At 43.6% G+C, this 17080-nt stretch overlaps 1 protein-coding gene across 1 annotated transcript in view; it reads right to left on the bottom strand.

The window, feature by feature from the left end:
* LOC138600684 (rap1 GTPase-activating protein 2-like) overlaps nt 1–17080 on the bottom strand; it is a 41976-nt gene that overhangs the window by 13887 nt on the left and 11009 nt on the right. The window lies entirely within an intron of this gene.

Below are 17080 nucleotides of genomic sequence, written 5' to 3'. Positions count from 1 at the left end.
ATCGTCTGATTCCAACTGGACAATCATTGACTCCGACTCTAATTCTGATGAGTCATTCTTGGGTACTGGGATATCAGTGACCTGGACCTGAATGCAGATGACTCGGGATCGATATCTGACGAGTCACGCTTTGATTTAGATCAGAGAGATTTAACACTCGGGAGTTGACAGGTTGTATTAAAAGGACTTTGACTTGAACAGTGTCGTCAGAAGCTGCTGACTCATTCTTGACTTGAATATTGACGAGTCATGATTCGACTTGGACCATAAAACTGACTGTTTGAATATTACTGAGTCACACTTTGATTTACAGTCAAAATTTTGTACTTTGGACTCGAACAATGACGACTTGCAAAAAACCCAGATATGAAGTTAGTTGAACAGAAGTTGGAATTTGCTGACTCATGCTACTTGAATATTGATGACTTGAATACTGACAAATCATACTCTGATTTAGACATATAGACTCGACATATAGTCTTCTAGTGACTAAGAGTTGAATATTGTTGATGACTTATGATTTGATTTGGACCTCAACATTGACTCGTGCTTGGATTGAAATATTGATGACTCATGAATGAATATTGACAAGTCATACTTTGATTTAGACTTGAATGTTAATGACTCGATATTTCAGACTTTGGTTTAAACTCTGATGACTTGTAAGAGGCCAAGGATGAATTTTCATAACTTTAACTCAAAAACTGCTGACTCACACTCGTCGATCCGTGCCTCGGACTTGAAACAACCGAGACCGAGAAACCTTGTTTTTAGACTTGAATATTACTGACTGAGTTTCATACTTCGGATTCAATCACTGACGACTTGTAAAATGACGTAAACTTGGAAACTGCTGAGTCACACTCGTGTGTGTCTGACGTGACATGAACTTTGCTGTCAAATGAATGAAACATGACAAGTCATCCTTTTATTGAGACTTGAATATTACTGACTCGAGATGACAGACTGTCTTCTTAGATGTCTTTGAATTTTGTTGACTAAAACTCTGAAGTTGCCGACTCGAACTTGAAAGTCTGTGACTTGGACTTGAATGTTGATGACAGCCTCAGATTTCGACATTGATGACTCAGACAGACTTGAGTTTTTAAACACAGAGATGATTCAGACTTGACTCGGCATGAACTCGGTGACTTGTTCAGACTCAGACGTGACTCAAACATGACGTACGAGCACTTAGTGACCTTCACAAAAGGTTTTGAGGTCGTTTGGTGACTCAGAGGAACATTTTGGGACTCGAGTGCTCCACTGGTCGTTAAATTGAAACCTTCTTTGTGCACAGTGTTGATGTTTGCCTCCCGCTGAGCTGAGCGTCTCCCCCCCTCTGATCGCAGCAGGACGAGGACGTCTCAGCTTCATTATCGGCTGTTTGTGATCAGAGGTGTCAGACCTCCTGCTGAGGTGTCAGGACGTCACAGGAATCACCACAATGACTGATCCACGGGCAACTTCAAATATGGCATTAAAACAGAACATCAAAAATTAACTGATCGAGTTTTTACTTTTATCCGACAACGTTCCGCAGTTCGATCAGTTCCAGTTTGAACGCCTCCGCGTGGTGTGAAATTGTTTGGTCAGCCTATTTCTATTTCCTCATCGCTCCACCACGTCTGTCCTTATTCATGTCCTTTACTCATCTCGCTGCCTGGCTGTGTGTCAGCACCCGTTAACAACCCACAATGAACACTTTTTTGGTTCACTTCCTGTATTTGGTTTGGCCCCCAGAGCTCCTTTGCTTGATCTGCACTAAAGTTCGAGATTGCTTTCACACCACCTCGAACCGACCAGACTATCTGACTAAACGCACCAGGGTTCGGTTCAAAGGGACCGAACAGCTCAGGTGTGAACGCAGCCTAAATGGGAGCATTACTGACTGAGGGCACATTCACACCTAAAGTCCGTTTGTTTGGTCCGGATCAAAGACCACTTTGTTACAAAGTTGCATTTTGCCTCGAGTTTGGTTTGTGTTCACACGGCAGCTTTTACCAGCCGTCCAAAAGTTTTGATGCGCGGGGAAACTGCTCTCTGATTGGTCAGCATTTCCTCGTGGGAAGACTCCCTGAAGTAAACAAAGCGAGAGAGAGCACACTGATCGATTACACTCAACATGATCCCAGACTTTAATGTTTTGTTGTTGAGTTTTTTACTTTTAACCGACATTGTTCCACAGATGATCAGTTCCACAGATGATCAGATCCACAGATCGATCAGTTCCCCAGATCGATCAGTTCCACAGATGATCAGATCCACAGATCGATCAGTTCCCCAGATCGATCAGATCCCCAGACCGATCAGTTCCCCAGATCGATCAGATCCCCAGACCGATCAGTTCCCCAGATCGATCAGTTCCACAGATCGATCAGTTCCACAGATGATCAGATCCACAGATCGATCAGATCCACAGACCGATCAGTTCCACAGATCGATCAGTTCCACAGATGATCAGTTCCACAGATCGATCAGATCCACAGATGATCAGATCCACAGATCGATCAGATCCACAGATGATCAGATCCACAGATGATCAGATCCCTATCGCCCTAAATGAACATCATGCTGGACTGAAGAAGACTCCAAACTAGAGATTGAGACCATAAACTCGTTAGGAAAATGTTTACTGAACCTTTTCTCATAGACTTCTATAGAATCAGACTCCTTTGAAACCAGTGGAGTCAAAAAGAGAGCAACAAAATGAGCAGACTGAAGTGGAACAAGAACTTCAGCTGAACCTTTGAAGTGTCCCTGATAACGATGCTTACAATCTGTTTAAGATGTCTGTAGCATTGTCATGGTTTACGTCACAGCGGGCGGAAAGGTCAACACTTACTAAATATTACAAAGGACATGTTTAAAAAGCTTTAACCGACTGTTCAACTCCAACATGATCATTCCTGTGGAGTCGTGTTTGTCTCCACCTGATGAATCTCAGTCCACCTTTTTCTGCTCTGTTTTTGGTCTCCCCCACCTCCTGAGAGAAATACAGGATGTCTCTTTGGCTGCTAATTGCTCCACATTGCTCACCAGCGAGTCTCTCACTGTGTCGTTCTGCTGTTTGTTGCTGAAGGTCGTGTAACGTGGCTTGTTACCGCTTTTATTTTGAAAAAGATGTTTAATATGTAATGGTTTGTGGGCTGATGGGAAATGATGTTTGTAGAACCACAACACACTGCTGAAACAGGATCCTTTCACAGGCTGTAAAACTTTCAGAAATGTAAATGAGGTTTTGAATGGGATTTTCTTACGTCCTGAACAGAACCTGAAGGCTCTGGTTTACTCTCAGCTCTCTCTGTGTCCTTTTTTATTTCATCGTCCTCTTCACTTTATCAACAACCTACCAGCCCGATACTGTAAAACACAGTAAGTTATTATAATACAGACAGAAAGTCCATTAAAGTGTTGTGTAACAAACTAAATTTACCCTCCAAGCGTCCCTGCTGTGAGTCTGCACTCGCCCTGTTTGTTTGTCTTGTTTTCTTTCACAGGTTTTTATGCAACATCTCTCGCTTTGTGTCCGTCTCATCTGCCCTCACACACACAGTTACACACACACATACCCCATTACACAAGGTCATCGCCCTCCCTGCGTGCTCGCCGGCCCTCTGGCAGTTCCACTTTTATCTCTTTTCAGTGGAAATGTCAGATTGCTGAAATTAGTTTGCATTCATAAAGGACAGAGGAGGAGGAGGAGGAGGAGGAGGACGAGGCGGAGGGGGAGGAGGAGGAAAGTTATTTCGAGGGCTGAAAGGAAGATTACCAACGATTTAGAAACAAATTATTTTAAGTTTCATCTTCAAACATCCTGATTATATCACATAAACAAAGACTTTTCCCTTTTTTTTCGTGTAGCGTCAACTAAAGTCCGCTTCATTCTGTCTGATGGTTATTTTCATCTTTAGCTGCTGGAGGAGGACTCTGTATAAAAAGATGGCCGACATGAAAGCTCCCCCAAAGTGAAGCCAAACCCTCTCTGTCGCCCCCTGCTGACTGGCTGCAGTATAGCTCATAAAGCCCGCCTCCTCCATGTTAACAGATGGGACATGAGTCAAACTATAAAATCAAAATACACGTCAAAGACATTTTTCTCAAACATAGTTTCTGTCATTATAGTTAGTTCTTATCCTGCTGATTTATGTCCAAGTGTTCTTTTTTCTGACAAGTTTACTTTTAATTAGTTATTTGATGCTATAAAAAGGGGGTGTGGCCTCATGATTGACAAACTTCTTGTTTCGATCCTTCGTGCTTCAAACACTTTTTAACACATTTTCTAAGAGTTAGCTCAACAGTTATTTTCCATTTGGATGTTAAAACAAGAAACAGTTTGTAATGGAAGCATCTGAATCAGCTGAAGCCCCTTCACAGTTTATTATTGTTCCTTTAACACTGTTTTATTAATGAGTCTGTTGCAGGAATGAAAGACGGAATACTTCACAGACTCGGATGTATTTTTGTTTTCATTATCGTTGTTTTGGATTATTTCCTTTGTATGCTTTTATTTTGTCAGCAGTCTATTAATTAACATCTTATTTTCTTAAACATGTCTGTTTATGTAAGTTTATGTTCTGTCTCGTACTGCGTGAATTAGAATTGTTATTACTTTAGTTTTGACCCCAAGAAAAATAAAGAACAAGGTTAAACACTTTTGTTTTCAGGCACGTCAGGATGTGTTCCCTCCATCATTCTGCACGTCTCTTTGTGTATCTACAGAACACATGTTTCACCGTCCTCTGCCCTCCTCGTAGTTTATAAGCTGAATTTCTGAAAACCGTCTGAACAGATTTAAAGAAACCTGCAGCGACCTGAAGACACGTCCTCTTAGTCCTGAGTTGTTTTTTATTCATAACTTCAAATATTCTCAGAAACAGAGAAACAGAGGCTGTGTTTCCCGAGGGAGCGCTCAGAGTCCAGGAGCCAACAAGAAGGTCAGAGAGACGACATGTAGACGAGAGGCGAGAGGACGAGGAGACACGAAACCAGCTGAGAGGGAAAAGGTCACCCTGTGAGGGGTCGAGTGTGTGTGTGTGTGTGTGTGTGTGTGTGTGTGTGTGTGTGTGTGTGTGGAGATGCTTCTACCTAAATCAATAGTGTTGTAATGTGACTGTACAGAAATCCACTTAGAAATTTGTAGTGTGAGTGTCAGTATGTCGATGGGAATCAATATAAAATGTGTGTGTGTGTGTGTGCGCGCGTGTCTGTGCGTGTGTGTAACCAGTTTAAGTCGACTCTCAGCCCAGTTCATTATCGCTGCTGTCACATCCGATCACATCATCTCCATAAACACACACACACACACACACACACACACACACTTGTTAACATGATTCACAGATGTCAAGTGCTCCTGCGGGCTGTTCCCACAATGCAACTCGCCTCAGGAGCCCGTCACATGAAGTTCATGAGTTCAGTTTCAAACCAGAGACTGAAACACAAAAACCAACAAAGAAGATAAAAAGCTGCTATCAGAACTTTCCCCGGTTGTGTCCCGGTTCTTGGGGGTCGGACTTTTCAAAGGTTACAGAATTTTTTGACATCCTGACTGCTTCAGCTTGTGCATCACTTCATTCATCAGAGTGCTTTCAGTAAATGTCAAACCCGCCTCTCTCACAGGTTCCTGACAGTCTCAACACTTCCTGTCCCACAAAGGAAAAAGTGATCTTAAAAAAGGTCGTCATTACGTACGTCCACCAGTGTTTTAGTTTGAGTTGGTTCAAGCAGGAAAAACAGTGAGTGCAAAAGAGGCGGAACGCAATCCCTCATAATCCCATCCCGGCTCCCATCGGCGGTCATCTGACAACCATTTATTAATCTCCATAAACAGACACCTGCATGTAAGTTAAGCTACCAATCTGTTCTTAGATGTCGTCTCTCAACTCCAACTCCACTGTCACTCCACGCATCGCTGGTCGGACTGTGAACTATGCAGCGCATGGAAGAGGAAGTCTGTGTTGAACGTCCTTTATCGCCAACTGATGGATACACCGGAAGCCCGGAAAAGTTGGCCTTCACTCCCAGAGGATATACGTGAGACGATAGCTGATGGGTTCAGACGTGGGCATCGGTAAATACAAACAGCAGACTGACTTTGTGCCTTTTCCTTGTGTGAAAACTGTTTCAAGCAACGCTGTTGTTTTAATCCGTCACAAATCTAATTTGTCACATCCACAGGGTTCCTGCAGAACCTTTGGAGGAATGTTTCCACCCCACAGACGAGGGTCGAAAAAGGTTCTGAGGACATTATTTAACCACCCTAAAAATAAAAGTACAGGAACCTTTAGCGCTATAAACATATCTTGGGCTGATTGACAAAGTTATATCACAGTCAGCTGACAGTCGTGATTAGCCCTCTACCATCGTAACATCGTAATTTAAAAGGAAACACGACAGGACTAAACTTGTGCCGGCCTTCATGAGTCTTTGGGTCTGTGAGAAAGTGTTTGTCCTGCTCATGTTGAGTTCTCACATACCTGCACACCACAGAGTCTCTGCTGCTGAGCTGCATACAGAGCTGTCAGCTGTCAATCAAACACTTGACAGACAAACTCTCAAACAGTCATGATGCGAGCAGTGAGCGTCGCAGCAGCCGGCGTGAGGTCGTGCTGTCCTGCCCTCGCTCTTCTTCTCGTGTGTCGCAGTCACTTTTGTCGAAGAGAAGTCCTCGTCAATCACAATCTCTCACTCTGGATGTCATCAGCTCCTGATTTGGTCGATATCGCCCAAACGGATCGCTGAACATTTCTGATTGGTCGAGAACTGATATCTGCAGCCACAAACTGATACGTTTGTTCTGCGTTCATTGACTCATTAACAGAGTTACAGAAGAAAGCGGATGACAGATGGGCTATGTCACTTTTTAAGCTGTCATGATTGTCCTACAGTCGCTGCCAAAAAGACGCATTAAACAAGCATCCCTTTTTTAAACGTCTGAGGACGACCCTGCAAAGGTCGCTGATGATGAAGACCTGAAAGAACCTGGAAAGTAGTTCCTGCTTCTTAAAGTTTCAGGTACTTTTGGTGGAACTGTGACTTTTGTTCCTCTTGTTCTTGCACATTTATCCATTCATCCAACATGTATCCTGACAGTATGGAGATCAAGAGTGATTCATCAATCCGATCAATATCTCACAACAGTTTAAGTATCCCCACAGAGACCTGAACTGTTTGTAAGATGTCAACAGTAAATTCTGTCAGCGCTCAGAGGGGGCAGGGACTCCCTTTTGATTAAAGCATGTCTTCCAACACCTCTACCTGTAAGTGAAACCAACAGCTTGGAACAGGTGAACAGCTCCACCCTGTTGTTGGAGGACCTCTGCTCCTAAATGTTCCTCCATCAGTGAATCTGTTGCTAAAAGCTGGTGACTTTACATCATTCTGCAGAACTGTGTGTTGTTGTTGTTTATCAGGCAGACAGGAGTTGCAGCTGTTTACCTCTGCATGTAAACAGTGCGTCCTCACAGCTACACGGTTCTGTGTTACAAAGCATTTACTGCTTATAAATTAAATATAGATCCATGAGGATGTTTTCTCCTGTCCTCGCTCGGAGCGGCTCCAGGTGATTCTCTAGGATGTAAAGTCATGAAAAATGTATTTGTGAGTTTCTTTCATAAGCAGGAGTCCTGCAGGGCTGCGAGGGAACATCAAAGCTGTTCATTAACATTTAAATTTAACCCTCAAGTTCCTCCACCGTGAAGTCATGTGACAGCAGCAGGACACCAAACTTCTGCTAACGTTTCAGTGAAAGGCTAATGCAATCAGGTCTTTACTGAGCAGTGACGTGTCGTCCCTGTAACTTTGAAATATTCTGATCGTTTCACAAATGATTCAGCAGTTTTCAGATCGATTTCTTTCCTTCAAGGCGGTCAGGTTGCTCAAACTGACGCCTTTAGATCCACAAGGGTTGAAGAGAGACAGTAGCTGGCAGGGTCAGAGGTCGGGAACAAAAATTCACAGAGCCAGGACACAAACACCGCAGACAGCACCAGACTGAATGTGACAGGTTTATTGGATATGAATTGCATACTCAGTTTCAGTGCCTTTCTTTGTCATCTAAGATTCAAATACATCAGATTACAACAGTCTAATCCCGATCATATTCACTTATAAAATCCCAGCGCACCACATTGTGTCTCTTCTTCTGTGCTGCTGGAAACTCGCACCTGTACCACCTGAGCAGAGAGCGTCAGAACAGCTGACAGCCCAGAGATGTCTGGTGATGACAACCCTGAGGTTATGGTCGAGGCCTAAACACATTGCATTCTAGAGTTTGTTCAACCTCTCACTGAGGGTTTGAGACAGTGCGGCTAAACACTAAATACAGGGAAGATATTAGGGAAGATCTAAAGGTATGTTTGACTCTCTGACTGGTCCTTGCACAGTGTGGTCTCATCCTGACAACTTCAAATCAATGTCCCTAAGTTCTCTGTGACTAACGATGGAGAGGGCAATGAGACCAGAATCAGCCGTGCATTGAAACAACCTTTTTTGTGCCGGTTATTTAATGAAATGCAATCTAGGACGTCAAGTTTGACTCACAGATTTGCTCATTTGAACGCTTATCAGACACCAAAAAGAAGAACAGTTAACTGCTAAGCCTAACCCAACCGCTGGAGGATTTGTCACATTTTCATGCCGCGACGATCCGGCTTACGAACCAGCTAACAGAAATACATTCATTCCAATGGCAGTGACTAAAATGTGCGCTAACCTTCCTCTTCCTCCTCAAAGGTTACCTCCCTATTGAGCCCTTGAACAGTTAACATCCTGATAATATAGATCTTTGCAAGTCGACTGACAACATTTCCCAAGCAACCAGCGACCACAGTTTACCACGTGTGCTCCTTGAAACGTCCAAATGGTCAGCTGCCCCCATAGTTGGATTGTTGGTTTCGGGATACAGCTCATGAGACACAGCTTTGTCTTGTCGGCCCGTCCAGTCTCAGCAGATGTCTGCTCAGCATGAGACTGGTTCTGCTCGAGGTTCATGCCTGTTAAAGGAAGTTTTTCTTGCTCATGGTGGATTCATGTCGGGTCTCAGAGTATGGTCTAGACCTGTTCCCCAAAAGTCAGTTCACCAGACGCTCCCTGACTCCTGACTACACCGAGACATCTTGTCAATAAAAATCACAACAAAATCAGTGATGAGACGGAGTTCTCAATCCAAGTCCTCTGTGTCCTGAAAAAGAAACATCCCTGAAGCTTCAAACAGCAGACTGAGCCGCTCACAAAGAGCTGACCACGCAGGGCACGAGCAGACAGAAAAGCCAGCAACGATCAAAGTCTTGGAACTGTTTTAATTTTAGAGCAGGACAAGCCGAGGGACTGTTCTTCTGCAACAAAGCCCGGCAGATGAGCTTCATCAGATCTGAAGTGACAGATGTCCCTGTTAGACCTGCAGGGGGGTCATGTTCCACTGAAACAACACTTTAATATGACACAGCATTTATAAAGGGTTAAATTCCCTGAGTTTGACAGGTGAGCAGGTGACCACCAAACTCCACTCTGGTCAAAAGCTCTGCAACAGGCAGTAAGTGACCTTTGAGTTGAGACTGTTTTGGACATCAAACATTCTAGTAGCATTATCAGACTTGGAGTCGACAGGTGTGCTAGCAGCCGTGTCAGGCCCCTTTCACACATGCACTGCACTCCTGAAACTTTCACGACATTGACCGGGCACGCTGCACGTGTGAACGGCCACATTTTTCACCCAGACCTGATGCAGACTTTCTCCTCCCAGCCTCCTAGTAAACGGAGCTTCCAGCTGAGAGGGCCGATGCTGAAACTGTGGGGACTGCAGCAAAGTTTCTACGTCATGAAAATCTCCCGCTGCAAGGGACGTGTGTGAAAGGGCAACTCTGGAACATTTCTTGGGCAGACTGTCTTGAAATATTCTGGAAATTGTCAGGAGTACATGTGTGAAAAGGGCTTTAGACTGTACTTAGCCAAATGCTAACACAAGCTTGCTAACTGCCTATGATTAAATGGTGCAATATTTTCTGTATTCAGCACCTTAATTTAGCTTTAAGCAAGCACCAGGTACAGCTGAGGCTTATGGGGATGTTGTTTGTTCTGCAGGTGTGGATGATGGAGATGATGAGTCAGATGATCACCATTGATATCTTTATTAAAGGTCCCATATTATACTCCTTTTCAGCAGGTTCACATCGGTCTCAGAGGTCCCAGAACATCAATTTGAAGTCTGTTGCCTAAAAACCCAGTTTGTTCCTGGCCTTCAGCCAGCCTGTAACTCCCTCTACTGAGCGCTACTGAGGATAAGCTGTTTCTGTGTCTGTAGCTTTAAATGATAATGAGCTGTGCCTGTCCACGCCCCTCCCGCTCCGGTACCATGCGCTAATTCGGTTGCTATTGGCCGGCTCTGCCTTCAGTCAAAGAGGGACAGGCACCTTCCTTCAACACCGACTCTGGTTGGCTATTGTAGGCTGAGAATCAGTAATGGAAGCTCCTATTGGTTCAAATGAGACTCTATAGAAAGCTAAGAAGCTCGCCTCCACTTTGATAGTGGAACGGAGTGGCACTTCAAAGGGAATATGAAGTTATTACAGTAAATACACGGGGAAATGCGGCATTTCTGACGGCCGATTAGTAAGGACGAACGGCGATCCGTGGATACTTATTGATGGAATAATGCTTTTGGACTAAATACTTTACTGGTTTATATCATCTGGACCTTTAGCAATGTACCAGGAGGGAATTCATGAAAATAATATGCATCAGTGGAATACAGCGAGCCTTCATCGGCGAGTTACGTCAATTTGGTAAATGTTTGTTTATGTTCTGTTGCCGTTGATTGCACCCGCTGTGGTGATTGGATCTTTTAATGGTTCATATCAATCGAATCTTGAGCTTCATCGTAGCTTTCCAACGGTGTGACACATGAGTGGCAACATAAAGTTATCATCGTAGCTGCAGGGCAAATGTTGTAGTAATTGCGATGACGGCCCGCCGGTGGGCCGTAGAGTGGTAACAGGTTTTAACGTTGAATAAGGAAACTATGTTACCAACAGTAACTTACGTTAGCTGCTATGCTAAACCACATTCAACAGGCTATCATGCTCGGTAGGCCTATACAGTTAAGCAACATAACCTCAGACGGAGGAGGTAAAAATAGACTCCTGTGCTCGTTTGTGCAGCCAACAACAGAGCACCTGCCGTGCTTTGCCCGTACCTTCGCCATGTTTATTTTACCGGAGCAGCGTTTGCGAGACGAACAAAATAGCACCCGTGAGGAAGTTTCAGGGGGCAGACCAAACATTTATCTGGGGCGGGGTCACCAACCTGGAGGAGGTGTTATTGCCCTTCATGACGTCATGTAGGGAAAAGCTGCAATCGGGCCGTTTCAGCACACATTTTCTGAAAAGTGGAGCAAGAGAGGAGAGGACAGACTTTTCTCATGTCGGGGGGGTTTGTAGACAGGCAGGGGGCCTGTTATTGTTAGAAAACCATTCCAAAGTGAATTTTGCATAATATGGGACCTTTCAGATGAACAAGAGTGATTGTTGTCAGCTGTCAGTCTGTATGTTTTGTCTTCTTTTGCTGGTTTCATTAACGATACTTTCAGAACTTTCTTTGGACTTGGGTTGAACAATGATCCCAAAATGTATTTCACATTATCAGTTGTGTTTTAGAGCCTCAAAGCATTTTAAGTAAATATGAAAGTTTATCCAAATGATGCCCTTTGATGAGACGTGAGCCTGGCAGCTGGCGGGCCGTCTCCAGAGATGAGCAGCTGGTTGGTGTGCATTGTCATTTCAGGGAATCCGACATGCACATTTCCAATTTGTATAAACACAGCTGGTGATTGAGGAACGCCTCTCCTGTCTTTAGGTTTCGTGATTCCTCTGCTCCAGAGGACGAACAGGACACAGACGTTGAGATGTTAAAGTGAAGGACTGATGTTTAGAAGTCTCATTTTGGTCGTCACCATTTTGTTTTTTGAAACCAGAAGCTCAAAAACTCATTGTCAACAAACTAATTATCCCAAACAAATGAGCAGCTGAATGTGTTTTAGTACAAACAAAGGCAGAACAAGACATATGTCTGGGTCGCTGTGGCAGAGACTTGTCAATCTCAGGTAGCCCCGCCCTAACCCCTCCCCTCTCTCTGGTCTGTGTGACTCTCAGTGGGAGCATCAGTGACTAAATGAACATCATGCTGTGTTGAAGAAGACTTGAAACTAGAGACTGAGACCATAAACTCATTAGGAACATGTTTACTGAGGGAATACATCAGGAGAGGAGGAGGAGCATACGAGACAACCTGGCGCCCCCTGCTGGCCAATAACATCATGCAGGTTTAAGACACTTTGCATTGGCTTCACTTTTGAAGCCAAAAAGATATACCCACTTGTTATATAACCTCTGTGGGATGAACCAACTCTGTCATATTGTGGATGTAATGAACACTGCAGCCTCTGGGGGGCACGACTGACACCTGCTGAGCTGGAACTTTGTCGTCTACATAAACAGATCAATCTGCATGTTCACCGAGTGCTCACACGTCCTCTGCACGCACGCTTGTTTGGATTCCTTTTTTTGAAGCCTAATTAAATTCTCCGGGTGGTAAATGAGTCAGTGTCGTCAACAACGGCATAAAAAAGACAAAGTGGCAAAAACAACATCATAAACAACAACAGCAGCAGGGGGAGAGAGGGAGAGACAGAGAGAGAGAGAAAGAGAGAGAGATAGAGAGGGAGAGAGAGAGAGAGAGAGGGAGAGAGGGAACGAGAGAGAGAGAGAGAGAGGGAGAGAGGGAGAGAGAGAGAAAGAGAGAGAGATAGAGAGGGAGAGAGAGAGAGAGAGAGGGAGAGAGAGAGGGAGAGAGAGAGAGAGAGAGGGAGAGAGGGAGAGAGGGAACGAGAGAGAGAGAGAGGGGAGACGCTGCCGGCTTCTGTTTCTAGACAGACGGACCGTCTGCCCTTTAGCTGCGCGCACACACACACACACACACACACACACACACACACACACACAAAAGGCTTAATGCATTTTAGGGAAATGTGATCTGACTCATAAACGAAGCAGCAGAAATAAAAGATTTTTCTTTCTGGGATTTTATGCAGAAATATGTTTTTAATAAAGATTTCAAAAGATTTTTGTTTTATGTATCCATCAATGAAACTATCGTATCCATCCATCCATCTATCTATCTATCTATCTATCTATCTATCTATCTATCTATCTATCTATCTATCTATCTATCTATCCATCATCCATCCATTTAACCATCCATCATCCATCATCCATCCATTTAATCATCCATCCATCCATCATCCATCCATTTATCCATCTATCCATCTATCCATCTATCTATCTATCTATCTATCTATCTATCATCTATCTATCCATCTATCTATCTATCAATCCATCCATCCATCATCCATCCATTTAACCATCCATTCACCCATCCATCCCTCCATCATCCCTCCGTCCCTCAGACTACCTCTTGCTATGTTTAAAACAGATTCCAATGATTTCAAATTATTTTAACTGAAGTTTTCTTTGAAATGTTTTTAATTGAATTTATTTGATTGTTCGTAACGACACAAATCTGTTTTTGTTTACATCACTTTGTCTGTTATCTGTTGTGTTGTTGTTACAGAGGTTTCATTTTCCCGATCAGAGACGGACGGCTGCTGTCAAACTATCTTCAGAGAAACATCCAGAGTTCAAAGTGACAGATGAGCTGTTGTAAAGGTCAGAATATCAGCTGTAACACACATAAACATAAACACACGCACACGCACACACGCACACACGCACACACGCACGTGTATGACCATTAGTTACTCGCATGAAAAACACACCATGCAACCTGATGATCCCAGATAAATACTAACAGTCTATAAACACCTGAACATCACCACATCACGTCACATAAACGCATCATAAATGATTTCAGTCAAATGTAACACACACGCGTTCTCTCTCTCACACACACAAACACACACACAGATGGAGGACGAGAGGAAATGCCAGACTCACCAGTGGTCGTGCGGCATTGTTGCGTTGCAGTCGGTTACTGAGCATCTCGCTCAACTCGACTACACCAACACTCATCTCTCTCTCCCTCTCCCTCTCCCTCTCCCTCTCCCTCTCTCTCTCTCTCTCCCTCTCTCTCTCTCTCTCTCCCATAGCACCAGGGACCATCAGGATTATAGCGCCTTAGAGAGAGAGAGAGAGAGAGAGAGAGAGAGGGGGAGGCAGATGGAGGAAAGAGGGAATACTGAGAGGAAAGGAGAAGACGACAGAAAATAAAACCAGAGCAGAGAGAGGAGAGAAAGACGCTCCTGCTGCTGCCAACACTTTTCATTTCTCCACAGTAAAAGACTGTCGACCGTCCAAAACATCAACCACAGCATCAGCGCCCTCTTGTTGCTGTAGTATGTATGACGCTACACGGTGGCTGTGAGAGCGAAAGAAAACTCATCTTCAATAGTTTAATATTTTTTTCATATTCAGCTTGCAGCAGTGAAACAGGCTGTAATGGCTGCAACATAATCCTTGATGGGTCAAAGGTCGTCCACTAAAAGTTCTTGTTGTTTCCACTGACAGGCTCAGATTGTTATTCTAAGTGTGTGACAACATTACAGAAAGGATCCCTACAGAGATAGACCTTTTTGTTACAGAGGAAGATGATTGTTTTAACCACACACAGACGTTACATCGCTCTCTGCAAACACACCAGACTCCATTCATAAAAACACTGATTTAAGCTCAGAACACACGAGCTGTAGGTCTACCACTGCCTGGATCAGATAGTTTGATTGTGTTATTGGGTGACTTTGCTGTTTGAAATGGATTTCAAAGATCCATTAAAATAATACACACACACACACACACACACACACAGAGAGAAAACACTATCAAGGCAGGGGTATACCAAAAACTCCTGTGCAAAGTAAAACCACTGTTTTTATCAATGGGGTATGGTCGCTTTGAAGAGATAGTTATCAGCTGGTAAAAAAATGCATTTAGATCAAAATCAAATTAAAATAAACCTTAGAAACTAGAAGTGTTTATATTTCCTTATGCCTGTACACAAAGTTGAAGTGATGTCATCGAACTAACAGTGGAGACAGTCGAGGAACAGTAAAGAGAGAGAGGGAGGGCGAGAGACATGGAGGATGTATAGAGGCAGAAATTTGATGGACAGATGAGAAATTGTGAATCAGGAGGAAAATGCCCGAGGAGAGAGGAGCAGAAAATCCTGTCAGAAAGACAGGTCACCTTCCTTCAGGCACGCACACACACACACACACACACACACACACACAAACATGTCAGGCCCATGTGTGTACTCGTGTCCATCATGTTACAGAAATTACATTTATGATCCTGTCTTCACATCGACTGTATATATGTCGTTATAATAGAAGAGCCTACAGGTCTGTCAACATACATCAGTTGAAAAATATGAGTGTGACATAATGATGATTTAAATAAAACATATTTAAATGTGTAGAAGGATTATCTATGGTCTCATCATCATGCTGACTAAAGTATATAAACAGGTGTTCACTTATGAAGTGTGTATATAAATGTATTTGTGAGTTCATATGTCCAATAAAAACTAAACCATTGATACACAAATGTTTAACACTAGAACCACCAAGTTTCCTTTTGTTCTGGTTAATGGGCCGATGACGTCATCACTTTACATCTCTATAGGTGCATGCAAGGACACCATGGGACCAGCCCCCACAGACACAGCCAGGTAGATGTTCTAATAACAGGTTGTCCTGGGATGCTTTAAGCAGATTAAAATGTTTTATTTTCACTTGCTAATGTCGAAGACGTTTGTGTAACAAAAGAACCACACTCAGCAGCTGTCCTTTTTACGCACAGAGCTCAAGTCTCTCCTTCCCTCATCTTTTCTCATCATTTGTCTTTGGGTAAATAAAATAAGAAGAAATCAAAGCAAAAATAATCACGTTTTGTTGGACAATAAAAGTTGTGTAATAAGTAAAATGCACTGTCCCCCGTGCGCTCTCTCTCTCTCTCACACACACACACACACTCAGTCTCTCTCTCTCTCTCTCTCTCTCTCTCTGTGAGGTTCAGAGGCAGTAAGCAATATCCAAACCGATGACAATAATTACTTTGGGATTGCTTGCCACGCTTATTCACCATGTAACACTTTTACTAAGTAAGAAAGCTTTCCGCTGTTTGGGAGCATCTCAGTGAGAACCATGCGCAGGCAGCCTACCTGCCGTGTGCGCGCTGTTGGCAAGGTGCCATCTCGTGCCCTCCCGTTACCCGCTCTCTTCAAAAGAGAAAAGGGATCTGTGCGTCTTGGTGTTTGCTCAGTCGGCTCAGTTTGGGACCTTTTGCGGTGCAAGCTCTGGCTGACCCAGCAGGCGGGACCGGGTCCCACTCAGGCTCTGGTTCTAGCTCCAGTTCTGGCTCCGAATCAGACGCGTCACTTTGTCTGCAGTGTCGGCTTGCTGCTTTCTCACAGAATAATCTCCATGTCACCTGAGTTGAATCTATGAAGCATTGTAGCCTTTCCTAAATAATAAGACCGCCTACAATTATTTACTCCTATTGTGCTAAATCCATGTGAGTGCTTGTGTGTATAATGAGTTTCATAAATTCATTCAAAACTGATATTTCTGGATTATTTTGCATATACTCCAACAAAGTTGGACTTTGAACGCCTCACACGGGGCACCATAATTTGTATTTATAAAAGATCAAGATGAGATAAGCTTTATTGATCGCCCACGGGGGAATGTACTCGTCACACAGTTATCCACAGATACACAGTTATCTAAAACTCACATCTAATCTTCTTCAACATGTCGTGTTTCTCAGGATACAGGTGAAAAACATCTCAGCTTAATGGGATTAACATGTTCACACATTTGTGAGCTGCTAAAAGCACCACTGCTGCTTCAACACATTTGCCTGGTGTCTCTTGTCTTAACTGTCATTTCCATTGAAGTGTGTGCGCAGCCTTGAAGTCAATTGTGTCTACAAAGTGAGGTATTTATTTTTTCAATTGATTATATTTTCAATAAACACTGATTGGACAACATGGCATGACTGAATTC

The sequence above is a fragment of the Semicossyphus pulcher genome, unplaced genomic scaffold, assembly GCF_022749685.1.
Source record: "Semicossyphus pulcher isolate SPU_LCO1_2020_fin unplaced genomic scaffold, fSemPul1.0.p SCAF_10, whole genome shotgun sequence".
Taxonomy (NCBI): Eukaryota; Metazoa; Chordata; class Actinopteri; order Labriformes; family Labridae; genus Semicossyphus; species Semicossyphus pulcher.
The sequence above is the reverse complement of the archived record's forward strand: the minus strand, read 5'-3'. Positions and strand labels throughout refer to the sequence as shown.